The sequence below is a fragment of the Canis lupus genome, chromosome 1, assembly GCF_003254725.2.
Source record: "Canis lupus dingo isolate Sandy chromosome 1, ASM325472v2, whole genome shotgun sequence".
NCBI lineage: Eukaryota > Metazoa > Chordata > Mammalia > Carnivora > Canidae > Canis > Canis lupus.
In genome coordinates this window covers 41,511,931-41,536,198 of record NC_064243.1, presented here as the reverse complement: position 1 = coordinate 41,536,198, position 24,268 = coordinate 41,511,931, and positions in this window count along the sequence as shown.

The following is a 24,268-nucleotide window of genomic DNA, read 5'->3' as shown; positions in this document are numbered from 1 at the left end:
CCCAGTTTTTTTTTTTTTTCTGGAGATCTGTATTCCTGACACACCCACTGCTGTTTAGTGTGAATAATTTAAAGTTTACTGAAACATCCAGATTTATCTTGTGTAAATACAGTTAACTTCTTGTATGAGAATGAATTAAAAAGCAAGTGCTTCAAGATTCGTTCACAGGACAATAAAGCACAGTGTTCTCACCTTAGATTTGTGTGAAAATCTATTTGTGATCACACTCACACAGCCTCCAAACAAAGGAAAATGTGTGAGAAATTGCCCTCTTGGTTTGAGGGGGGGCAGCAAAGGAGGCCAAAGTTGATCCCTCCCACCCCCGCCAACTAGGTATTTCTCTGATTAAGACAACAACAGCACAAACCAAGAAGGATTTGTGTTTTGGGGTAGAGCAGAACATTCTGAATAAATAGTTCTTAAAGAAGAGACTTTCATATTCTGGTGCTTTGGCAAAAATCTGAAAAAGGAGCTGAAGCAAGCCCCACAGAGCTGGGGTGTGGTGTTGGCAGTAAAACTCATGACAGTAAAGTTCCCTGCAAACCTCTTGGATGTATTTTTTTCTGTTCCTTGTATGGCATATCTAGGAGAATAACCTTCTCTGAGGGTCTGCTCCATGTCAGGCACCATCTGAAGTGCTCCCCTAGCCAAGTGTCAGTCTACAACTTCCATCGACACCTACAGGGTATGAGGCATTGTGGGAAAAGTCTGTCCCCACTGTCTTGCTTCCTTTTGTGGATCTCTCCAGCTCCCGTGATTTAGGTGTTCATTTCCTGAACACAGAAAGCAAAAGAGCTTGGCATCTTTTTGCCCTTTCTCAACCCCAGCAGAGTACCAAAGCCCTACAATTTCTAGGTAGAAAATGTCTTAGAGGCTATTAGTTTCCCAGGGCTGCCAAATGGAGTCCCACAAACTGGGGGGCTTAAAATAACAGACATTTATTTTGTCATAGTTCTGGAGGCTAGAATTTGGAAATTAAAGTTTTGGGTTGGCTCCCTGGGGAACCTGGTGGAGAGAATCAATTCTTCCTTGCGTCTCCCTTACCTCCTGGGCACAACCAGCAATCCTTGGCATTCCTTGGTGTTCTAGATGCCTGGCTCCACTGGCTGCCCCATTGTCACACAGCATCTCCTCCTGTATCTCTGTCTCTGTGTGTCCTCTACATTAATGGAAACACTAGCTACATCTGATTAAGGGCTCTCTTACTTCAATATGATCTCATCGTAACTAGTTACACCTACAATGATCCTGCTTCCAAAGAATGTCAAATGCTGATATAGTGGGAGTTAGAACTTCACCATATCTTTTGTAGAGACCCAGTGCAACCCGAGACCACCTCATCCAACCAACTCCTGTTCCAACTGTTTGTCTCTAAGGAAAGTTAGGATCTCAGAGGGTGAGCTGGACAGTACATTTGTATGCAATTGTGCATTATTACTCTTGGTTTCAAGAGACTAGAAATTCATCTTCCTCTAGATTAGGCTGAAAGGAATTCTTGGATGATAGAGTCAAAAGAAGAATGAACCATTTGGACAGTGAGAGGACATTTCAGCCCTGCAGTAGAAGCTACTGGAACAAGAGCTGGAGTAAGGGTTTCTCCCATTCTCTTCTTTGGGCTTATTTCTCTGTTCAAAGGAATTCTCCTAAAGGCAGGTAACGCGCTATTCTCAGTTCCCATTTTATGCTTATGCTTTCTAGCACTAGGAGCAGACATCCTGGAGGAGAGAGCTAGCAGCCCATGGGGTTCGGGGTGCCAGGCCATGGACAATAAATTTTGGCCTGTGGGATGGACTCCCGGAAAAACAAGGCAGTTACTGTGGTAGCCACATAGATGAGGACAGTGGAGCAGGGAACTGAACAGACCATATCACAGATGTCCACTATAAAAAAATAATTCAAGAGAGGGAAATCCAATTTTTATGTAAATTACCCAGATGGATTCCAGAGCTTGTTCATCTTCACCAGAGAAATTACTCTGTTCTCTATTTTATGTCATTTAGTAGATCAGGTTTATATCTGTGCCCTAACGCAGTGATCCATGACATTTGCTAAATCCGAATTCAAATAGTAATTTCAGATTAATTTGAAAATTGATTAGGTCAGATGGTTTGCATACATGGTTTTTGTCCTTTTGGGATGTGTGTGGGATGTCCAGGATCCATTTATGAATCCCGGATTTATTTGAACAGACTTTCAAGTCAATTAGTAACATTCGCTAGGGTTGAAAAGTGGTCATTTGTAAAGTTCATATTTTAGTAAAGGTATCTTTCCTTTAATTTCTTTTAAGGTATTTGTGTAACCGTGATAAACAAGCAACTGTGCAAATGCTGATTCGTTCCAGGACTATAGGGAGCACATTAAATGTAGTCAGCTATTTCTACATTATCACTACTAATTACTTGCCTAATTCAATTATAGGAAGTAAATGTAATTTTTGCCTCTCTCTGCTAAACTACAGAGGACAGAGTGATTATGGAAGCTTGATTTTTTTTTGTACCCAAATGTTAAATTTTCAAGGTCATAAGGACCAGACTGCTGAGCATCAAGTCCAATCTCCACCTGCCAAAGCGACATCTTCACCTGCATTCAGGTAGGCACCTCACATCCCAAATTGCGTGAAGGCAATGGAATCCTCGCCTTTTCCAGGACTCCCTCTCTGGATGGCATTTTCATCTTCCTTGATGATCAGTTCTCGGGCCTCAATAACTCCTTCTCCCTTTATACCTGCCGTCAGTGAATTATCCAAATATTATCCATGGTGCTACCTCTGTCAGTGGTTCCCAAACTTGGTTGAGTGTCAGAATCACCTGAGGAAAGTGTAAGCGGATTCAGATTTGAGATCCTATTCCTGGAGAGTCTGAGTTGGTAGCTCTAGAAGTGGCCCAGGGATCTGCATATAAAGCACCCTCCCCTTACCCCAGTTCCTTCGCCATGCAGTTCAATGATGACTAGGATTTAGGAGCCACTGCCCTGAGTGTCTCCATTCCCACGGCTCCCAGCACTTCCAATCCCTTCCAGGTCCTCAAGGAGGACATGATTAAGTCAACCTTAGAAGGTTTCAGAGAGCTTCCCAGAAGAAGTGAGGCTGAATTTAAGATGAAGAGGAGTTTATCAGGCAGAGAAGGGCTGGAGGGAGAAAGCATTCTAAACAGTTTTAAACAGAGGAATAATATGACTAGATTGGGGCTTGTAGATTTATCTCCAGACTCATCTTTTAGCATCGCACATTGGACCCTCTGTTAGACTGTTTGCAAGTTCTTGGGGGTTCCCACTGTCTTTAGCATCAACGATTAACTCTTCTGACTTATATTCAAGGTTCTTCATGACCCAGACCATCTCTTCTGTTATACTCACCAATCACCTCCCTTCTTGTCCTCTGGTCACATGGATTATTGACTCTTCTTTGAAAAAGCTGTATTCCCATTTCTCTAAGACAGTTCCCATCCATCATCCTGCAGTTCTCTCCCTGCCCCACGCCTCTGCTTTTATTGCCTTGCTCACTCCCATTTTTCAAAGTTTATTTCTTCACCTGGTTCATTTCAAGAGACTGGATATACAAATGGATGATGGCCAGACTATCTCTAAAACTGGAACTCTGGGCCAAAACTTGTAGTAACCTGCCAAGGAAACCAGTACTGGATCTACAATAAACAGCCCGGGAAACTGGCTGGCTGTAAGTCAGACTTGTAGGAAATTAAGCTGCTATCTCTAGTAACAACCCAGGAAGCTAAATAATAACTTCTCTAACAGTAAGCCCCAAATGGCCAGGACATGATTAATAAATGACAGCTTTCTTAATTTTCGTTCGGTTTCCAACTTAGGACCAGCCAGGGAAAGCCAAATATGAACCCTTCAGCAATCACAGAGAACGCCTCACTTCTAGTTAGCTGCCCACAACTTCCCCATGCCAGAAGCATTTGTCGGGGCACCCCTGGAGCTCTCCCACCTTTCTGTCTGCCTTTGAGTCTCTGTCACACCCAAGTGACAGTGGCTGACACCCTTGCTGTATCCACCTCGGAATAAATAGCCTTTGCCTATTCTCATTTGGTTGGTCTTTACTTATTCCCATAGTTTGTAACACTGTTAAAACAATTGTATCACTGGTCTCTATTTTTTGGAAAGTCAAAGAAATGTTCATTTACTTCTCTCCTTTGTTAAAGCAGTTCCCTAGTCTGTAGAGGAAATGACTAATCTCCCCACTAGCCTGAGGAGAAATGGTCAGATGCCCCATGTCACTGTGGGAATCTTCTAGCCCATTATGCTTGGTTTTACCCCACCAGAATAGATCTTGGTCGTTTAGCGAGTCAGTCTATTGATAATACTTTAAAGTTACTAGGCTCAAGGTTAACATTTTACTTTACTAGAACCACTTTAGTCATTTACCTGAAAGGCGTGGACAACACATGGTATTTTTCAGCTATAACAGTGATGTTCCTCCTGGCAGGAGGCTGGGACCCTGCAGCCAGCCTCTCTAGGTGCTTAAGCAGTTTCTTGGGCCAGCCTCCTAAGGGCTTAGCCTGTCATTTCCTTCTGCCCCCTTTAACCCATAAATATTTGATCCCCTGAAGTCCTGAATCTCAATTTTCTAAGACTTCCAGAAACCCTGATTATGCAGTAAGAATCTGAAAATCCTGCTAACCTGGTGGCACAGTGTTTTTTACAATGAATTATTTTACTGTAAAGCAGTGTTCTCAAAAGCTTCAGTGGCTTTTCTAGTGATACCGAATAATGTACAGATCTGTGAGCCTATCAGCCAAATCTGGCCTAGTTTCCCAAATCTGGTTTCCCGCTACTCTTCCTCTGCCAGGATCCTGAGCTTAAGAATCCTGAACCACCTGACCCCCATTCATGCCTCCTGCCTGTTTGCTTTCATTCTCCTGGTTTGTCCTGTTCGGGACACCCTTTCACCTGATCTGGGTACTGGCCACATCTCTCATTCTTCAAGTCCAGTGTCAGCAGGTGGGAAGAGCACTTCGTGGGGGGTCATTAGGTGCTTTCTTAGTTACTTGTTGGCTACAGGATGCTGAGCATATCACCCCACTTCTGAGTCTGTTTTATCATCTGTGAATCAGCTTTAAAAATAATTACCAAATAGGTTTGAGGATTTAAAGAAAAAAATGCTTATTAAAACATTCTCAGCTTAATGTTCTCTTTCTTGACATGGGTGGTTACACAGGCATTTGCTAGTGATAATTCATTGACCTGTATATTTATGTTTGTGCACTTCTCTGTGTGTTGACGTCAATGAAAAAAAACTAGAAACAACTATCTAGTCCAGCTTTGTAGGAGCTTATAAATATTACGAATGTTCGTTGTCTTTACCCCTTTTCTTTTCCTGTTGGAAGGCAAGTGACCAGAGTTGGATTGGATGACCAATGCAGGAATGATGGACCGAGATACACAAGAGCCTAGATGTGTTACATGAAAGGACTGAATGGCAAGAGATAAAATGTAATAGGAATCAGTATACAGAAGGTCCAAAAGGAAACAGTGCAGTAATGAGTGGGAGATGTGCTTCAAGAGGATCATTATGAAATAGCCAAGATTTCAGCTGACCGCAAACTTGATTTTCCTCAACAGTCTAGCGTGGCCACTAAGCTCTATGGTCATGGCAAAACGAATAAGCAAACATAAACCAAACCCAACCAGAACGAAACAGAAACCTCAACACAATTTTAGGTTTCAATAGATGTGTAATACTCAGATCCCAGGAGGTAAATGAACATACTGATTGCTGAATCTGTCACACCACACCCGTTTATGTGCATTCGGTTATGGAAGCCTCTTAGGATGGGTCTAGACCAGTGGCCGGGTACATACAGAGGTCAGTGGCTAGGATCCTAAGAAGGGCCTAAAACCACGTTATAGGAAGAGCTGGAGAATTTAGCCTTAGAAAATACTTGGAGGGTGACTGAAAGACCTTAATATATAGGAAAGGAATTTGTCAAAAGTTAAAATTATTCTTTGTAGCTTCATAAGGGAAACTGGACTCAATAGATGAAAGTCTCAATTTTGGATCATATTAAGGAAGGAAGTAGCTCATGACTGCAGTGTCTTGAAAATAGAATGGATTTCCTGCCCGCCACTGGCAGTATTTAAACAGAAACTCTATGGTTGTGCATTATAGCCACTGTAAATTCTATTTCTATGATAAGTTCTCTGCCTTCTGTCATGGGTTGAATTGTGTTCCCCCAAAAGTTCTGTTGAAGTCCTAACTCCTGGTCCTATGAATGTGATTTAAGATGTGATCAGATTAGGATGAGGTCTTAGGGTGAAACATCATCCAACGGTTTCAATCTCTGCTGTCCTTGTAAGAAGGGACCAGGGACAAACAGGGAGGACATCACGTGGAGACACAGATGCGTGGAGGGAAGATGGCCGTGTGACAACACAAGCAGATTGGACTGCTGCCACCGAGAGCCAAGCAATGCCAAGCATGCAGGCCACATCCAGAAGCTGGGAGAGAGAGTGTGGCTCTGCTGATACCCCTTGCTCTCAATCTTCCAGCCTTCAGAAGTAGAAGAGACTAAAATCCTGTGGTTTTAAGCCACCTGGTTTGTGGTCCTTATGACAGCAGTCTTACGTAGTTGAATACACCTTGAAAATCCATTCGAAGCCTCTGAACTCTTACTAATGAGATAGCAACACAGGTCTGGCCTTGCAGGCCTTACATCTACACACTCAGATATTACCTGTGACTCCTGGGGGTGACAGCCCTACCCCTGATCCTCTCTTGTCCTTGGTGCCTCCCCCAACAATGCCCATGGCTGCTGAGGCCCTGGGAGATCCTATGCCACATTTCTCCTTCCCCTTTCTGCACTGCTTTCAGGCCTGGAAGAGCTCAGGGCTCAGAGTTTGGAAGCTCTGGGAGGCCAGGGTCAAGGTCAGGGCTCTCTCTTGCTTGCAGTAGGAATCAATAGGCTTTGGAAGCTCTAGCCCAGAATATATAGAAAAAGGCACTCAGAGTTGCAAATAACTCACCTACAAATGAACTTTTGGAACACGGTCATTTGTGAGTTCAGGGATGGCCTATGTTTGACACTCAGGCCCAGTTTATAGATAAGGTTGTAACATCGCAGCAGATTGAAACATTCAACAGTCCAGAAACATGCTGAAAGAGCTCATAAAGCAACTCATTTTTCCTCCCACTGAAACTCAGGAATGTCCTTTGAGGACTTTTGCTGAGACATGTGAATGATTTGCTTTTTAAAAAACTGTAAATCAGGACCTCCATGTGATTCTCGCACAAGTCCAGCTGATCATGTGCAGAGCTTGTCTGGGTGCCTGATTCTCCTCGTGGTGAAGCAAATGGGGCCTGTGTAGGCCGAGACCCTGATCCAGAAAGGGAGGGTATGGAGAAGTCCTCCCCCAGGACAGCAAGTACAACTTGGGCCTCCGTCTGGCCTCCTTAAAGAGAAGCAGGGGCTTGAGTCCTGGATTCCCTACAACACATTGTGTCCTTGATCTACTGTGTGGTTCTGCATGCTGGTCTCCTTGCGCCCAGCCACACAGCTCAACTTGATCACTTCGTATATTGGGCTTCCACATAAGACCGCATTTTAATTAATTAATTAATTAATTAATTAACTTATCAATTTAATTTATTTTTTAAAAAAGATTTTATTTATTTATTCATGAGAGACACACAGAGTCAGAGACACAGGCAGACGGAGAAGCAGGCTCCATGCAGGGAGCTCGATGTGCCCATAAGATTGCATTTTTTTTTTTTAAGATTGTGTTTTATTTTTTATTTTTTTTTTAATTTATTTTTTATTGGTGTTCAGTTTACTAACATACAGAATAACCCCCAGTGCCCGTCACCCATTCACTCCCACCCCCCGCCCTCCTCCCCTTCCAACACCCCTAGTTCGTTTCCCAGAGTTAGCAGTCTTTACGTTCTGTCTCCCTTTCTGATATTTCCCACACATTTCTTCTCCCTTCCCTTATATTCCCTTTCACTATTATTTATATTCCCCAAATGAATGAGAACATATAATGTTTGTCCTTCTCCGACTGACCTACTTCACTCAGCATAATACCCTCCAGAAGATTGTGTTTTAAAAGACAGTCCACTGCTGACATATGTATATGTGCATGCAACAATCTGAAAAGCACTCCTTATGGTCTGGGAGAACATGACAGTGGGTTGAACTGTGGTCCCCCAAACGATATGTCCTTGCCTTAATCCCTGTAGTTTGTAATGTGATCTTATGTAGAAAAAGGGTTCCTGGCAGATGTAATTAGGAATCTCCAGCTGAGGGACACCTGGGTGGCTCAGTGGTTGAGCTTCTGCCTTTGGCTCAGGGCGTGATCCTGGAGACCCAGGATGGAGTCCCCCATTGGACTCCCTGCATGGAGCCTACTTTTCCTTCTGCCTATGTCTCTGCCTCTCTCTCTATGTCTCTCATGAATAAATAAATAAAATCTTTAAAAAAAAAAAAAGAATCTCGAGTTGAAATCATCCTAGATTATCTGGGTGGGTCCTAAATCCAATAACAAGCATCCTTATAAAAGAAGACACAGACACAGAGAGAAGGGAAGAGAGCCATGTGAGGACAGAAGCAGAGATGGGGTCATGCAGCTAGCAGCCAAGGAATTCCTGATCCGCAAAAGCTGGTAAAGACAAGGAGTGGATTCTGTTCTGGAGCCTTCAGAGGGAGTATGGTCCTGCCGAGCCTGTGATTTCAGACGTCTGGCCTCCAAAACTGGGGTAAAAAAAAAAAAAAAAAAAAAACTCCTGCTGCTGTAAGCCACCAAGTCTGTGGTGATTTGTTACAGCAGCCACTGGAAGCTAGTAGAACCATCACGAGGACCAGGACACTTTCTGCGTACACCAATCTCTGTCTGCACAGTGTTAAATATTATAATTCAACTTTTGGGAGTTAATCCTGAAATAAATAAGAAAACATGGAAAAATTTGACTCTAAATATGTTCATCACAGTGCTGTTTGGGAAAAGTTGGAGACAATATGAATGTCTCACCATCGGGGATCAATTGAATAAATTATGGGGCAGCCATTTAGAGAATCCCATGTAGCCACTAAAATAACATTACAGAAATGTAGCTACCGATGTGGAAAGATGTTGCCAATTGACTAGTATAAAAATACAGTATGATATGATCTCATTTAAAAAATACGTAAGTGTATATATTATGTATGAATACGTAGAAAAATCTAGAATGGAATGTCAATAGTGGTTTTTCTTGAGAGAGTGGATATTTTAGGTTCTTTTGCTTCTCTGAGTTGGCAAGAATTAATATGTAATTTATAATAATAGTGCAAGGTATTTGTAACAACAACATCAACAATGATAATAAAAGCAATGACAGGCATTTATTTCATTTGGAGGAAGAAAAAACCCTGAAACTTGTCATCAGCCACACAATGGGAAATGTTATTTTCCTGTGTGGAGGATTTAGGAAAATGGGCCTGGGAAAGGGTCAATCCAGCACCAGAGGAGCCCTCATTCCTGGGAGGTTAGAATGATGCTGGTTTAGGAGCAAGCTAGTGAGCAGGGGAATGTCAACTAGACAACTGCAGGACTTGTCAGAACCTTCTACATGCTAACGCCAAGGCAAGTCTCCAAGAGACACGTGGGATTACATTTCCCCTCCCACATTATTTGATCACTGAGGCAGGAACATCTGATACTACTCCTGCTCTGAGAAACACAGTTGGGGAAAGTCTGGAATACTGCTTGACAAAAAACAGTCCAATTAAGTGAAGAGCAAAACTACCCAGATATGGAATAGGGAAGAATGTTTCCAGTTTATATATTGCTCAGGAAGGCTGGCTGCTCCCCATGAGCCATAAATTGAACACAAGCAACAGTGTCCTAAAACCATACGAAAACTCTGAAAAATAAGAACAAGGCACATGGAGCAGACTGGATCCTCCGGGCTGTTTGGGCTCTGCGTTTTATTTTATTTTTATTTTTTTTTAAAGATTTTATTTATTTATTCACGAGGGGGAGAGAGAGAGAGAGAGAGAGAGAGAGAGAGGCAGAGACACAGGCAGAGGCAGAAGCAGGCTCCATGCAGGGGGCCCGACATGGACTCTATCCTGGGTCTCTAGGATCAGGCCCTGGGCTGCAGGCGGCGCTAAACCCCTGGGCCACCCGGGCTGCCCTGGGCTCTGCATTCTAGAAGGCGTGTAGAAATGTTAGAGAGGGGCCTGAGAATGCCAGCTAGCAACAGTTATGTAAGAGACAGTTACAGGACGCCTGAGGGGAGCCGAGATGAACGACTGTCGTGTGCGTCCAGGAGTCCGTGTACCTAAGAGAAAGCTGCCAGCAAACGTCTTCCTGGGCTGGCCGGTGGGGACAAGGACAGCTCCTGCCAGGACAGGGCGGCAGGCACTCAGGTCTGCGGGAGGAGGGCTGTTCCCCGAGGGCCCTTTACAGACCTTGGTCTTGGGTCAGGGTGGCTTACCTGCCCCAATGGGCTCACAGTTCTATTTTTATTTATTTTTTTAAGATTTTATTTATTTGTGAGAGACACACAGAGAGAGGCAGAGACATGGGCAGAGGGAGAAGCAGGTTCCCTGAGGGGAGCCTGATGCGGGACTCGATCCCAGGACGCCGGGATCATGACCTGAGCCAAAGGCAGACGCTCAACCGCTGAGCCACCCAGGGGTCCCATGGACTAACAGTTCTAAATTGGATTACTCCTTTTTCTTTCTTTCTTTCTTTCCCCCCCTTCATTCTTTTCTTCTCCCCCCAGAATGTGCCCTTAGGGACCCAGAGGCTCGAACTCTATCTGCAGCCCGCCCCAGGCTGGCGGGGGGTTGGGGCTGGCTCCCCAGCGTGCACAGGATGCAGGAGGCTCTGGACAGAAAGGAATGTGAGGGGACATCCTGCGTTGGGGACAACACTCCTGGATTTTCACTTCCTGCCCCTCTGACCAAACACCCCGGGTTCCCCGCGGAGTCCTGGCTGTGGCTGCTTTTCTCCTTCCTGTTGTTCTTTCCTCTGCTAGATTTTTTTTTTTTTTTCTTTCTCTTGGTACAAGACATGTGGTACGAGGGGCAGCCCCACGTGCCTTGAGGAAGTTGGTGTTTAGTTTTTTTCTGGCTTTTACCTTCCGTTTTCTCCCACCCACCCCAGGAGCTGATGGCCTTCTGCCCCCCAGCCCTAGAGGAAAGCTGCTCCCCCCTCCCCTTGCTCCTGCTTGCTCAGCATGCTGCCCTGTGCAGGAAAATCACCTGGACAGCCTGCTACCCTGCAGCTTTCTGCTCCTCACCTAGACACTGATGGAGAGAGGCTACATTCTGGTGAATCTGCTTTTCAAAAAAAAAAAAAAAACAAATCCAAAACACAAAAACCCAAACAAACCCAAGTGATCTGTGCTGTAGAACCACTCACAGCAGGCTGGCAGGCACTTGCTGGCACAGCTGGACCCCTAGTGCTCCCCTCACACCTGCTCACATGGAAATCTGTTTCTTTGATCATCCCAATATTTCTCAACTGGGTCCTCTTCATTCTGATGCAACTGGTGGATAAAGTCCCCATCCTTAGTCTACAGCATATAACTAGGATGTCCCTCTAATTGATTACCCAAGTTGGGATACTTCAGCAAGTGAAGGGGACGCCATTAATAATTATGTGGAGAAACAGGTGTGACCCCACCAGCTGGGTGTACACTCTTTCTGTGTGAGCCGTCTATGTGCTGGCCGCTCCTCACCTCTGCCCTCCTCCAAACACTTTCCTCCTGGGACCACGGTACACAACCTACCAGAGATCCCAGGCTCCCTGGACTACTTGAAATTCCATAATGTGTCTTATTGTTTTCTTTCTCATAACTCCGGGTCACGCTGTTCTCTCTGCCATCTTCACACACAGCTCACCCCCTTTCTTCTGGCCGCAACTTAGATATTACTTCCTTGTGAAGCCTCCCCTGACCACTTCCATCCCAACAGGGTTAGGTCATCTCACCAGGGCTCTACATACCCCACTGTGGCAGTATTTTTTTGGTAATCATCAGTTTACTGGTGGATCTCTTCTCCCAGGAGTCTGGAAGCTCCTTTGGGGCAAGGGCTAGATTTTGTTCTTGACTACAATTGGGGCTTAACTTGTCTAGTAGGAGGCCAAGACAATCATTCCACAAAAATTTGTCTCCTAAACCATGTACGCAATGCTGTTAGTTACTCTCCAAAGTTCACTCAGCAAATCCTGACTGAGCATGCTCTAGCCCGGTGAGTGTGGGGCAGAGAGATAAAGAGGAGCCTGTCCTCACCCAGCTCCCTTTCCACTGGGGACCATTCCTCTCCAAGAATCTGAGCTTTAAGGAGAATGTTCTGCAGCATCTGAGTCACCTTAGACACCTTTCAAGTGTTCAGTACTTTTTCAAAAGGGCCACAACAACAATAAAGACAAGACTGGGGCAAGGGCTATGTGACACAGCAGCTAATCAGTCTAGTCTCTGCTGCTAGTCTCTGCTGCCTGCCTATTAGGTCTCCTCTCCTATTACGTTCTGGACAAGTAACTTAAACTCTCTGTGCTTTTGTTTCTGTCTTGGTGGTATGGGGATGAATAACTATGCCTGGTACGTAGTAAGTGCTCAATAAATATTACTACCAATAGACAATTTGGTCCAAGGGCTGCAGCTCTAACTGGGGACCCTCGTGGCAATGTCACAAGCATAGGAAGGAGATAGGCAGGCTCATTGGGAGCCGCTGCTGCCCAGCATGTAGGCCAATCTCCTATCTCTGTTCAGCTGTTGTAGAGAAACATCTGGAGGGTTAGCACCAGCTGGAAACAGCTTTAGGTTTGGACAACAGCCACTCTCAAATTCTGTCCCAAGCAGAGCAATCTTGGCCATCAACGTGGGATAAAATAAATAGAAATACAGCAGGAGAGACTGGGCATCATGGGGAGACCAACAGAGAGGACAAGAGGATCCTCCTCATTTGAGGTTTTCCAAAGATTAAAAGAAGCTGGGTTTTAAAATTTCTTCTAGGGGCCTGATGTTCCCCGCCAATCACTGTCAATCAGTAGCGACTGATTAGCAGTGCTTTGTGCATTTTTATGACAGGAGAGCAAGAGCAATTTCGATTTGAGAAGCTCCATTTAGTGGATGAGCAGAGAATACTCTGAGTTGAATTTGCCCAAATGCCTCCCATCTACTGTTGACTGAAGTTCATTTAAATGGACTCTCCTCCTTTTGGGGAGGCACCTTCCAGCTGGCAAGGTCCATCCTCCAAGTGCCAAGTGCCAGCTGGTGATTGAAGCAGGTGAGAGATGCTGAGCATCTGCAGAGTGCACTTCCCACTCTCCCAAGCCCCTCGGTTAGGGAGCTCTGCTTGTCCCAGGGTGCTCCCCGCGCCTCCTCCCCAGGGGTGGGCCGGGCCCTCTGCAAGGGAAGGTGTGTCAGTCCAGTTCATCTCCTCTTTGGGTAAACTGAGTGCCGCCTCTGGCAGGCCCTTTCCTAGGCTCCCCAGGAAGAGGCTGGAGAGAAGACTGTGGAGAGCCTGCCCCGGCGGGTGGGGGCCTGGGCCTGTGTGCGTGCGCCTCTGCAGCTGCACAGACCTCCCCCTGCCCCTGGCTGACACTGTTCACCGGCCGCCCACAAGTGCCTTCTGTGGGAGACCCTCCTGCCCGTCCCGGTTGGGGGGGGTGCCCTCTGGGCCACCCCCCCAACTCCGTGCTTATGGGCCTCAATGCTCAGCAGCTTCCTGCCCCCTGCTGAATATCCGGGAGGCCTGATAGGAGAGCCTTCTATGTTCACCACTATTCCTAGCTTAGCGCAGGCCCAGCAGATGACAGGCATTCATTAATATCAGTGCCAAGAAACTAAGAAGGAAAAGAAGAGGGGTGGGAGAAGGGAAGGGGGGAGGGGCAGGCGGAGAAGGAGAGAAGGGGGAAGAGAGGAGGGAAGGGCGAGATGGGGGGACTGGAAGGGGGACAGATGGGGGAGGGGAAGAAGGAGAGGAGGGATGTGGGAGAAAGGGAGGAAGAGGAGGAGGAAGGGAAGTGGTAGGGTAGGAGGAGGGCAGGAAAGGAGCAGAGGGGGAGAAAGGGAGGAGGATGGGGAGGGGAGAGGGAGAAGGGGGAGGAGGCTGCCACAGGGACTAAAGATAAAGAATGAAACTTGAGACTACATTTTCTTTTGCCCACAGGCCCTGAGCTGGCCTTGAGCGACCTTGGCTATCTGAAGAAAGCATGTCAGAGTTGGAAGAGCTAGGCCCCTATCCCCGGTTCCCCATCAATCCTCATTTGACTACAGGCAATTTAATATAATTCCTGAAGCTTCATTTGTTTTCAGCTTTCAAATGAAGACACTACCAGGAATTAACAGATGTGTGTTGGAGTTCCAATAAATGTGGGTAATGTAGCTGTAAGAAGTCAGCATGTTAGAAACTGAAAAAAAATTTTTTTTTTCTTTTGCATATAAGTTTAGAATAAGGTGAATTTTGTAAAAAGAACTTCACAAGTCAACCTGGTTGTTCAGGGGAAGCAGTTCCATCTGCCCCATAAAAGGCCTGGCCAAGTGCACTTTTTCTTGCCTTGAGCATTTTCTACGTGGATCGCAGACAGGCCTGGTGTCTGAGATGCCCGAGGCATGGAGTCCTGGTGGCTCTATGGGAAGGGGGTGCTGCAGGAGGAGATGCCATGCTTCCCTTGACTTGACCTCTCGGCCAGAAACATGAGAAAACACACTCTACTGGACTCCCTGAAATCCTCACTTTTAGTATCATGGTAAAGGAATAATTTCACAAGAAAAATATCAACACAAGGGGATCTCTGAGTGGCTCAGCGGTTTAGCGCCTGCCTTTGGCCCAGGTCGTGATCCTGGAGCCCCAGGATGGAGTCCGGCATCAGGCTCCCTGCAGGGAGCCTGCTTCTCCCTCTGCCTGTGTCTCTGCCTCTCTCTCTCTGTCTCTCATGAATAAATAAATAAATCTTAAAAAAAAAAAAAAGAAAAATATCAACACAGATTATAGGCTGTCAACAACACACACAACATAGGAACCAGAAGACCCTGATATCAATGGTGAAATGATGCTCCTGCTCCCACCCTCCAGTCTTTTCTTTCCAATCTTTCCCTCTCGGACAAATCTCATTCCCATTTCAACCCTCTCCCTGTAGATGATTGACCTCGCCTCCCATGTCACAGAGGAAACAGAGGCCAGAGCTGGAGCTTCACAGTGTCCCATCTCCCACCATCCATCCCACCCACCATGCCGTGACTTATCTCCACATTCACCCCTCCCACACTCCCCACTTCGAGAGAGGAGGTGTGGTCTTCTCTGTATGATCCTCATTCTTCCACCTGTGTTTGGAATCTTAGCCTGTTTCCTGCAGAATTCCATTCTATGAAAGAAACATTTTCCTCTGTCACCTCTCCTTCTCCACTTGGCAAGGCACTCTTGAGTATTGCTCTGTTTTTCTCTTTCCCTGAGCCTTGCTTTTGTTCTTTGCTTCTTGGTCCTCCATGTCTTCTGTTTGCTCCTCAACCCACTAACGTCTGTTTTCTGTCCCCATCACTCCACAGAAATTGCTCTAAGGTCAGCTCTTTCATGTTCCTTGATATCTCTGGTTTCCTGAACACCACTATCTCTTGCTCTCCTCCCACCCTTCCTCAGGTCTCTGTGTGGACACCATTATCTTTCACCCTCCCCTTACCTGAAGGAGTTTCCCAGGGCTCTGTGTTCAGACTTGTTCTTGTTCTACACACCCTGCTTTGGAGATCTCTCCTTCCAAGTGACAGTTGTCATTTCTACTGGGTTGAGTAGTTTTACCACCAAACTGATCCCTTCCTGGTACCTCTGAGTGTGACCTTATTTGGAAATAGGATTTTTGTTGCTATATTTAGTTAAGGTGAGAATATACTGGAGTAGGGTGGTGTTCTTATAAAAAGGAAAATAGATGCAGAGACAGACACAGGAGAACACCGTGTGACAGTGGAGACAGAGATTGGAGCTGTATGGCTTCAAGCCAAGGACCACCAAGGATTGCTGATACCATCAGAGGCTAGAGAGGCAACAAGGCATCCTTACCTAGAGCGTTCTGAGAGACCATGGACTGCCACACCTTGATTTCAGAACTTTGGCCTCCAGAAATCAATGTATCAATGGTGCTGGGGTCTCTCTGAAGGTTCTAGGGGAGGATCTTTCTTTGCCTCTTCCCAGCTCTGGTGAGTTGCTGGCAATCCTCAGCATTCCTTGGCTTGCAGGTACATTACTCTGATCTGATCTTTGCCTTCATCATCACGTGATATTCTTCCTTGGTATCTGTGTCCAAATTTTTTTTTCCTTTCTTTTCTTCCTTTTTTCTTTTTTAAAGATCTATTTAACAGAGAGAGAGAGAGCACAAGTAAGGGGAGTGGCAGGGAGAGGGAGAAGAAGTGGGCTCCCTGCTGAGCAAGGAGACTGATGTGGAGCTTGATCCCAGGACCCTGGGATCATGCTTGAGCCAAAGGCAGACGCTTAACTGACTGAGACACCCAGGCGCCCCCAAAATTTTCCTTTTCTTATAAGAACACCAGTCATATTGGATAAGAGACCACCTTAATCCAGCATGACCTCATCTTAACTTGTTTACATTTGCAAAGACCCTATTTCCAAATAAGGTCACAGACATAGGTTCTGGGTAGACATAAATTTTTTGGAGGAAACTATTTAACTTAGTGCAGTGATTTTTGGCTACAAATTTTCCTGTATCTTTTGAATTTTGCATGTTAAATGTATTACTAGCCACACACTAGGCACCTCATGCCTATTAGTTGAGTGTATTTTGACTTATTTAATTGCAGAACAATCAAAATCCCTAAAGCAAAGCATCGAATCAAGAACCACGTGCTCAGAGGTGCTTGGGTGGCTCAGTGGTTGAGCGTCTGCCTCTGGCTCAGGGCATGATGCCAGGGTCCTTGGATCGAGTCCCGCATCAGGCTCCCTGCAGGGAATCTGTTTCTTCCTCTGCCTATGTCTCTGCCTCTCTCTCTGTGTCTCTCATGAATAAATAAATAAAATCTTAAAAAACTAAAAAAAAAAAAAAAAAAAGAACCACGTGCTCAGGCCTAATATCACCTCTCTTTCTCCTCCGGCCATAATTGCAATAATTTCTAAGGCCCTAAATTCCTTGGGGCAGGGCCAACTCTGTTTCCTTACTGGTGCAACTATAGCGTCTGGCTCTCAGTGTTTGTTAAAGAATGAATACATGGATAGAAAGAGATGAATTTTTTTTTTAAGATTTTAATACCTTTTGAAAATCATTTTGAGTAGTGGTACATTTAGGCATAAAGAATGGTAAATGAGGGGTGCCTGCGTGGCTCAGTCCGTTAAGCGTCTGAGTCTTGGGAATCCCTGGGTGGCTCAGCGGTTTAGCGCCTGCCTTTGGCCCAGGGTGTGGTCCTAGAATCCCAGGATCAAGTCCCGCGTCGGGCTCCCGGCACAGAGCCTGCTTCTCCCTCTGCCTGTGTCTCTGCCTCTCTCTCTCTCTGTGTCTATCATAAATAAATGAATACATATTTTAAAAAAAAAGCGTCTGAGTCTTGATCTCAGCTCAGGTCCTGACCTCAGGGTTGTGAGTCCAAGCCCTGTGTTGGGCTCCATGCTGGGTGTGGAGCCTACTTAAAAAAGAAAAGAAAAAACAGAATGGTAAATGAGAAAGATAATAAATTACATGTATAAATGCTTTTAACATTCAGAAAGCCCTTTAGTACATGATTAATCTGATCTTCATGCATCCTTGAGAGAGAAGCTCAGACCGAATTTCTTGCTCAAGTTCATGGAGCTAGTGCTTGGCCAGTTAGAACTCAGATGTCCTTGCTCCTGTTGGGCTTTGAGCCCCCTGTGCTTTCAAAAAGCAGGTTTTGATGAAACCCAGGCCTTTTTCATATACTTGACCCAGTCTATTATGAAAGAAATTTCAATGAGGAAGAAAAGGCTGTATTTCTCTTTGAAAATGACAAAAAGATATGCCAGAAAATAAGAAAGTAAGATTCTGGTTTGACACGGGAAAGCCAAATGAAGGTTTTTTTCCCCCCTCTAACTTAAAAGCTGACATTGGAGGGGCGCCTGGATGGCTCATTTGTTTAAGCATCTGACTTTAGCTCAGGTCATGATCTCAGGGTCCTGGGATGGAGCCTCACGTTGGGCTCCGTGCTGAGAGGGGAGTCTGCTTCTCCCTCTTCCTCTGCCTCTCCCACTGCTTGTGCTCTCACTCTCAAATAAATAAATAAATAATCTTTTTTTTTAAAGGCTAAGTAAAATCGTCTTTTAAAAAGATTTTATTTATTTATTCACGAGAGATACACACACAGAGAGGCAAAGACAGAGGCAGAGGGAAAAGCAGGCTCCATGCAGGGAGCCCAATGTGGGACTCTATCCTGTACCCTGGGATCTCACCCTGAGCAAAAGTCAGATGCTCAACCATTGAGCCACCCAGGCGTCCCTAAATAAAATCTTAAAAAAAAAAAAAAAGGAAGTGCCTGAGTGGCTCAGTCAGTTAAGTGTCTGCCTTTGGCTCAAGTCATGATCTCAGGGTCTTGGGATCGAGCTCCTTGTTGAGCTCCCCGAACAGCAGGGAGTCTGCTTCTCCCTATTCTTCTGCTCCTCCCCTGCTCATGCTCTCTCTCTCTCTCTCTAAAATAATAAATAAATAAAATCTTTAAAAAAAGGCTAACATTGGAATATGTAAATATTAAACATTTAATAGTGAAAACATTTTCTTTTTTTAAAGATTTATTTATTTATTCATCAGAGACACACACAGAGAGAGGCAGAGACATAGGCAGAGGGAGAAGCAGGCTCCATGCAGGGAGCCTGATGTGGGATTCGATCCTGGAACCCGGGATCAAGCCCTGAGCCAAAGGCAGACGCTCAACCACTGAGTCACCAAGGTGTCCCTTGAAAGCATTTTCTTAAAAAAAAAAAATTGGCCTTATGTTGCTCAGATTAGATTATTCCTAATTATTATTATTCATCAGATTTTAAACATTTCTATTTTCTTACTTGTGAGGCATTATCATCTTGGTACATTTTCTGTGAAACTCTAAATACTAATAAACTTTTTAACCTAAATCGTCCATATCAAGGGTTGGCAAACCATGGCCTGTGGCCTGTTTTTGTACAGCTTGAGAGATAGGAATGGTCATTGCATTTATAAGGGTTGTTTTGGGATGGATTTATTTATTTATTTATTATTATTTATTTATTTATTTATTTATTTATTTATTTCAGAGAGAGAGAGAGAGAGAGAGGCAGAGACACAGGCAGAGGGAGAAGGAGGCTCCATGCTGGGAACCCAACTTGGGATTTGATCCTGGGTCTCCAGGATCACTCCCTGGGCTGAAGGTGGCGCTAAGCCACTGAGGCACCCAGGCTGCCCGCATTTATAAGGGTTGTAATAAAAACAAAGAATATGGGGGGATCCCTGGGTGGCTCAGCGGTTTAGCACCTGCCTTCAGCCCAGGGCGTGCATGATCCTGGAGACCTGGGATCGAGTCCCACATAGGGCTCCCTGCATGGAGCCTGCTTCTCCCTCTGCCTGTGTCTCTGTCTCTCTGTCTCTCTCTCTGTCTCTCATGAATAAGTGAATAAAATCTTTAAAAAACAAAACAAAGAATATGTAACAGAGACAAGTAGGTGGCTTGTTGTTACACATGCACTTTCAGAAAAAGTTTGCTGAGCCCTGGTCAATATTTGCATAGGTATTGATTGGTATATACACATAAAATCCTTGGGCGAGACATTATAGCACTTATATCTAGCTAGCTATCCCCTCCTTCATCCCACGAAGGATTTTGTCTAAGCAGAAAGCGTCTCTGACTCTTCTACAAAATAGGCTCCTTCGGCCTTGCAGTCATGGCAGCCTTAGCTTAAAGGTTGATAGAGAGAGCACAGCATTGAACATTCTTTTGTGTTTGATGACAGTTGAGAAATGAGACGGGTAGAGGATGAAGAGCAACCTTAGCCAAGAAAGATGATTTACAATTTATAGAGAGCTTCACATATTCCAAGCATATTTTCATTCCCTTTATATCAATTTTTCAGTAACTCCTTGATGGTCTGTGTTAACTATAGAAAAGTCAATGCAATAAAAAAAAAAAAAAAAAGCCTAAGCTGTGATGTCTGGCTGAAGTTTGTTTTCTGGTGCTTTGTTGATTCACCAGATTTTCAATGTCCCAGGTCTCACGCGGAGGCGATCACACTGTGTTCTAACAGCAGGCACTGTCAGGATGTCTCCCTCTGATCTGAAAGTGGTCTTCGGGCTCTCAGGGTCCCTCCGAGAACTCAGAGATGCGAAGCCTGGAAGAGAGGTCGGGACTGGGGAGAGGGCAGACCTTTGCCAGGGGTCTGGGCCGGCTGCATTCCCTTTTGCCCAAAGACTCACACAAAGTATGGTGCATTCGAAGGAGGTGGGGTGGTGACCGTGGGGGGTGAAAGTGGAGGAGAAAGCATGTGGCAGCCGGGGTTATGGGAGTAAAAACACAGGAGGCGTTTCCTGGGTGTCGGTAGTCAGGATGCTCAGGAGCCAGTGGACAGCTCCTCCCCTGCTTCCACAGTCAACCTGCCCCAGAGACACCTGCAGGCCTTTAGCCTCTTAGGGCAGATTGGACCCTGTGGGGTTTGCCGCTTTGATGTGTCTCCTCCCCACCCCCGGAATTATTAGACTCCTTGCTGGCTGCACACAAGCCTTTATTTGCCAGGAGGGAAAAAAGAGAAAAAGGTCGAAGTGTGAGAAGCAGATCAATTCCTCGCCTCAAGCTAATTCTTTTAACTAGGCGAGTAGCCCCACGGTTTCTGAAGGAATTCCAGGGTTGGATAGAAGGAAGCTGGCTCTGCGGGTCCTCTGCAGTAGTTTGCTGGGGCTACTTTAATAAATTATCACAGACTGGGCAGCTTAGAGAACAGAACTTTATGGTCTCACAGCTATGGCGGCTAGAAGCTCGAGATCAAGATGTGGGTGTATTGGTTCCTTGGAGGGCTGTGAGGGAGAATCTGTTCCAGGCCTCTCTCCTGGGCTGGGACAGGGCTGTCTCCTCCCTGTACCTCTTCACACTGTCTTCCCTGTATGCATGTCTGTCTCCAAACTTCCCCTCCTATGAGGACACCAGTCCTATCGGATTGGAGTCCACTCCCGTGACCTCATTTTAACTTGATTACCTACCTCTGTAAAGGCCTTGTCTCCGAAAAAGTTGCATTCTGAGGTATGGGGGATTAGCGCTTCAATATAGGAATGTGGGGGGACATGGATCTACCCATAATATCCTCCCACACCCCACTATTCATTCACTCCAGGTGTTTGCTCTTCCCGCCTTCTTCCAATGTCCCCTTTCCCCACTGCTGTGCCCTCGGCTCTGCCTCTCCCCTTCCGCCCACAGAGGTCATCATGCCATATGCAGTTTGACAGTCGTTCTCAGATTTCCTCTCCATGTTAATTTCCACCACCATTCTGGATAACTTCCCCTGCGTGGACAGCCCAGTCCGCAGCTGCACCTATTACTTCTTTGACATCCTCCACACCCAAGTGATCTTCACCTTTGTTTCTCTTCAATTCTGGAATCTGCTCCCTGGATATGGTGTAGACCTTGACAATCACATGAAGCTACTACCCACCTCTGAAATCTTGAAGACCAATATTGAATTCCAACACCATTCTCAGTTCTCTCTCTCACACACCCATCAAGCCTGCTCTTGAAGCTGATGAGTCCCTCCCTCCTCCCATTTCTCATTTCTCAGCTCCCTTCTAGCTCCTTCTCCAGCATTCCATACAAATATGCTGTTCAATACAGTCACCACTAACCATATGTGGTTATTTAAATTTAAATAAAGTTTAAAAATTCAGTTCTGTGGTCATACTAACCATATTTCAAGTGCACAATAGGCTCATGTGGCTAATGGCTCCTGTATTGAATGGCATACATTATAGAACATTCCTGTTACAGCAGAAAGGTCTATGGACAGTACCACTCTAGATCTTTCGGTCATCCCTTGAACTAATTTTTCATTCACTGGTATCCTGTTGGGTAAACGAATAAACCCTTAGGACTTTTATACACTGGTCTTTCCCCCACGTCTTGACCAACAGAGGCACAGCTGTGAAGCAGTCCTACCATCTTACCTGTTTTTGCTTCTACACCTGACTGTGGTACACAGCTGGAGAACTTATTCAGCAGGGTATACTGGTATCACTTTATGTTCCTCATCTATAAAATGGGGATAATAATAATACTCATAGGATTATCAGAAGGACTGAAAGAGATAATGCCGAAAGGTGATTAACATATTTGGCCAATAGTAGCAGCTCAATACATTTTAGCATTGTTACTACGTTTTGATTCCACACCTTACTGGGACTCTCATGTTGTCAGCCGTCCATCTTTCTCAGTAAGTGCATTCCCACACCTTCCTACTTTTTTTAAAAAAAAAGATTTTATTTTATTTATTCATGAGAGACACATGGAAAGGGGCAGGAACATAGGCAGAGGGAGAAGCAGGCTCCTTGCGGGGAGCCCAATGCGGGACTCAATCCCAGGACCCCGGGATCACGGCCTGTGCCAAAGGCAGACTCTCAACCACTGAGCCACCCAGGTCCCCCCCCCCCCCACTCATTCTTTCTCCTAAAAAGACATTTTAGAAGCTCTTCCCCTTCACTGATGAAAGTGGTTTATTACATTCTTCTTCTATGTCAGTGGGGGAGAGTTTTCTTTGCAGTTAGTAATTCCCTATAGAATAAGGCAGATCTGCTTCAAGGTGGTCATTTTTTTTCCCACATCACCACAAGTGTGGTGGCTTAAAACAACAGAAATTCATTTTCTCTTGGTTCTGGAGGTGGGTAGGTAAGACCATGCTGCCTCCAAGGGTCCTGCTTTGGCTGTGGCAGCATCACTCTGGTCTCTGCCTCCATGTTCATGTGGCTTCTTCTTGTGTGTGTGTCTGTGTTTTCTCCCCTTCTGTCTCTTATAAGGAAACCCAGCACTGGATTTGAGACCCAATGTCTTATTTGTACTGGGATTCTTTACTTATGGAGGCTGAGTGATCACATAGTTTGGTCAATGCCATTGAAAGAAGAATTTATTGCTCACATTCCCCAAGAGAAGGGGTACAGTGTGGCACTCAGGGCCCCCTGGGGAGTGCCAGGTTTGATTAGGAGGCAGCAGCAGGAGAGGAAATACTAGACCCAGCCTTTATTGGAGTTTCTGTGGGAAAGCCAGGGCAGGCAGAGTCAATGTTTTAGGATTGGCTAATTTGAATGTTTCTGGCAAGCTGTGGGTTATAGGATAGTCTCTAGATGCCTGGCACCTGGCCCAGGATGATTTAGGGCAGGGGAAATATTGACTGGGTGTGTGAGTTGGATAAAGAGGTAATTGGGGCTGGAGACTAAGGATTGGTTTACATGTAAAGGGTATGGGCAAGCTGTTACTGTCTTTAGGAATTCGCTTGTCCTAGGGGTGGGGGGGTCTCTCCCCTTCTCTGTGAGGCCCCCAGGTGCCATGGCTTCAAGAACAGAGCAAATAAGAAAATGCACTGAAGGTAACTGGCCCTATGATGTAATGGATACCAAATAGATATACCTGGTTAATCCAAAATGATCTCATGTCAAGATTTTTAATTTAATTACATTGCAAAGAGCCCTTTTCCCAAATAAGGTCATGTTCACAAGTTCTGGATGAACATACCTTTGCGTGTTTGTGTGTGTGTGTGTGTGTGTGTGTATTGGGGGGCACTCTTCTACCCCTGACCAGTGCCCTACTAAACAAATGCCTGTCAGATACACTCTCCCGTTATTCTGGATCACCTCCTTGTCATTTCTTGACTATCATAAAACTTGCCTTCTTGCCCCATCTGCTCTCCTCTATTCTGACCTGTGTGCAGCATCAACATGATCTTTCTAAGATATAAATCTGAACCCATCGTTCCCCTGCTTAAAAAGCCTGCTTCTAAAAAGTGGGACTGCACCAGCACTAGCATTCTGAGTATTGCACAAGATATATTGTAAAGGGAAACATTTAAAGCTTGGAAAAGCATTCAAACTACAGAGAATTTGCTCCAATTTGTGGATTAGAGCAATTTAAATGCATTCATCTGCGTGATGGCTGTGCATAAACTGCCGCTCTGACTCCTGAATTAATGAATTAATATCACGCGCTCTGTGTTCTATCCAGCTGCTTTATCTAATTGGATGCAAATTAAAGATGTATACTTAGTAAAGTGGATTTGGAAACTCCATAACCCTCAGAGGAAACACATTTCCAAACATTCTGTATGGCCAGTTTCCTTTAGAACCTAGCATGAGATAATTTTCTTAAGTTTTCCACACTTCA